This window comes from Humulus lupulus, chromosome 9 (assembly GCF_963169125.1).
Source record: "Humulus lupulus chromosome 9, drHumLupu1.1, whole genome shotgun sequence".
Classification (NCBI taxonomy): Eukaryota; Viridiplantae; Streptophyta; class Magnoliopsida; order Rosales; family Cannabaceae; genus Humulus; species Humulus lupulus.
Genome location: NC_084801.1, coordinates 45,372,358 through 45,375,578, shown reverse-complemented (window position 1 = coordinate 45,375,578; position 3,221 = coordinate 45,372,358). Strand labels below are relative to the sequence as shown.

The following is a 3,221-nucleotide window of genomic DNA, read 5'->3' as shown; positions in this document are numbered from 1 at the left end:
CCGATTACTCAGAATTCGTGTGTCAGGAGGGTCAGTATAGAAATTTTCCTTGGAAGGAAAGTTTCAGTAGGCAAGAGAGGCAAAACTGCCTGTGAAGCGTGTCCCCTAAGCTACCCGGTTTTGCACCCAAAAATGCTGGATATTTTAAACAACCATACCGAAAATCCTACCTAGAAAATTTCCCCAGAAAATGCATCCTGTAAACCGTGTCCCTAAATGGTTTTCTACTACTAGCGATACCCTAACCTAAAAGGCTTTCACCCTTCATGCCCACAAAAACCAACAGAACCTTGCATGCAGCTACAGGAATTATTCACCTAGGCTACAGTGAAAAAGAATTTCAAAACATGCACAGTCAGGTGGAGCTTGATTCATTGACTATTGAGGCCTAGGCTGTTGTGATGAAGAGCCTTGATGCATTGGTGGCTGAGGCATATTATTCTGAAATTGCCCCTGAAACTGAGGCTGCTGGCCCTAATTATTCCTCCAAGAAAAATTAGGATGATTTCGCCACCCTGGATTGTAAGTATTGGCGAATGGATTATTTACTGGCCTCTGAAAGTTTCCCACCGCTTGAACCTGAGCTTGATCCATCGGAATGTTATTATTAATATTGGTAGGACACTGATCAAAAAAATGAGGACCATCAAAGATTTCACACCTGGCTGCCATTTGAACCGCATTAGCAGATACATTGCTCTGTTGTAACTGTTTCGTCAAGGAGGCTACTTGTGCTGTTAGAGCAGTGATTGCATCCAGCTCATGCACCCCAGCTACCTTTCTGACTCCTGATGATCCTTCTTCTGACCACTGATGATTGTTTGTGGCCATGTCCTCCAGCAGCTCATAAGCACCAGTTGCACTCTTGCTCATAAACGTACCACCCGCTGCAGCATCAATAATGGTTCTGGTTATAGGACATAAACCATTGTAAAAATTCTTTACTAGCATCCACTGTTCAATGCCATGATGAGGAAATCTTCTCAAGAGTTCCTTAAACCGTTCCCAAGCTTCATACAAAGACTCTCCATAATTCTGGCAAAAATTGTTGATCTCTCCCCTCAATTTAGCAGCTTTAGACGGAGGGAAGAGTTTTGACAGAAACTTCTGAGCTAGATCTTGCCAGGTGACAATAGAGTTTGGTTGCAACGAGTTCAGCCAACTTTTAGCTCTGTCCCTCAGAGAAAATGGGAAAAGCCTAAGTTTAATTGCGTCATCACTCACCCCATTGTATCTGAAGGTTCCACACAACTCCAGAAAATTAGACAAATGGGTGTGAGGATCTTCAGAAGGCAACCCATTAAATTGCACAGAGGATTGCACCATTTGTAGAATAGCTGGCTTGATTTCAAAGTTGTTAGCCTCTATAGCTGGTGGGCGTATACTGTTTTGTACTCCCGTCAGAGTGGGCAGTACATAATCTCTCAGGCTCCTCTCAGCATTGTTCTGAGCCTGACCCCCTTGTACAATTCCAGGAATTAGAACATTCCTGCCATCCCCATCATTCTGTGCCATCTTCACAGATTTCTGGGCCTCCCTCTTGTTCTTTCTGTTTTGCTTGCAAGACTTTTCAATCTCAGGATTCAAAGGAACAAGACTGTCTGCTCCTCTTCTGCTACGCATATAACACAGTTCACCTGAGATAGATAAATTAAGCAACTGAACAGATCAGAAACAAGAGAAATTAAAATCAAATTAAAAATTAATTTGACTGATATTGATAATTATTTTCAGTCCCAGGCAACGGCGCCAAAAACTTGTTGCGATATTTTTGCTATGCAAGTACACACAGTCGCAATTTGTAATAAAATGGTAAAAACCAAGTATCGTCCTCAAGGACTGATTTATCAATTACCAGTCAATTAATTTCTTATTCTATTTGATAAATTAAAATTCTTGATTTTTGTAAACACAGCAAAAGAAACTATAAAGTGGAGAAACAATAATTGAAAATTAAATGGAATAACAACTAATAGTAAAACTTTTAATTTAACCACTGAAGAAACAAATAGGATATTTAATCTCATCAACTATCCTCCCTATTATTCCCTAATGCAAAGTATGAGTTCTTCTTCTTTTTACCTAATTCAATTAACAAGTTGATACAACAGCCTATAATCATACTATGAATTATAAACTCAACCTAGGTGACAATTTCCTATATTTCTATGGTAAATTGAACCACAAAGATAGCATTAATCTTGACAACTTAATAAACAGTTACACAATTAACTCAGATACTTTCGTTCTAAATTAGAATTATGTCCAATATAACCACAGCAGATTTAAATCTCACTTCTCAGATTTTGACTTAAAAACATGTATGTCTGACTATAGATGGCCAATCAATAATCAGTCTATAAGAACAGGTTATATGGAATTGAATAAGATTGAAGAAGAAGAGAATTGAAATTGCATTAGTTCATAATAGGGGTTCAAGTGATTCAATTAAACATCCTAAACAGAAAATTAGTTCATAATCATAATGCTAATCACAACAAAAATTAAAGATAACATCAGGAAGAAGAAGAAAAACATGTAAAAATACTCCAAGCCTTCAGCCTTCAAAACCAGAACTCCTCCACAGTCCGTACGTCTTTTTGTTTTGTGTTTTTTGCCATATTAAAACCTAGGATTCAATTTTTTAAAAGAGGCGCGGCGCGGCTCTACTTTCACCATGCCGCGGCCCGTGTCTAAATTCCTGGGCGAAATGTTCTCTCCATGCCACGGCATTATGCAGCCATGCCGCGGCCCGCGTCGACGAATTCTGGGTTGATGCCCATCAATGCTGCAACCTTATCTAGCCATGCCGCGGCCCGAGAATCTCCTTCAAAATAATGGTTCTGTTTCACCACCTAGCTGCGGCTCTACTTTGCTCATGCCGTGGCTCTTAAGGGATTTCTCAATTTTTAAAGTTTTCATCCCAAAAATTCATCAACACTTCCAAATTATGTTGAGATCCATTCTTTCTCAAAATATGTAGAAAAACTTGGTTATTTCTTCTCTTTCTTTGACATTTTCCTCTAAGTGCTCAATTCTTCCTTATATTCACAAAGACAAACAAACAAAGCATAAACCCGCACTAAATGAAAGAAAAATGAAATAAAAGACTACTTAAAACATCACCTAAACATGACAAAAACTAGACTCGACAATACTCAATTCGATGGCAAAGTTGAGAGAAGACATCCTCCAAGAAAGTTTACTTGTCAGGATATCTT

The 3,221-nt window shown here is 38.7% G+C and overlaps 1 non-coding gene across 1 annotated transcript; it reads left to right on the top strand.

Annotated features, from left to right (window-relative positions):
* Window positions 1-961: 961 nt before the first annotated feature.
* LOC133802794 (small nucleolar RNA R71) lies at window positions 962-1,068 on the top strand. Its single transcript, XR_009877541.1, has one exon. It is a non-coding gene; the product is annotated as a small nucleolar RNA R71 (small nucleolar RNA).
* Window positions 1,069-3,221: the final 2,153 nt, after the last annotated feature.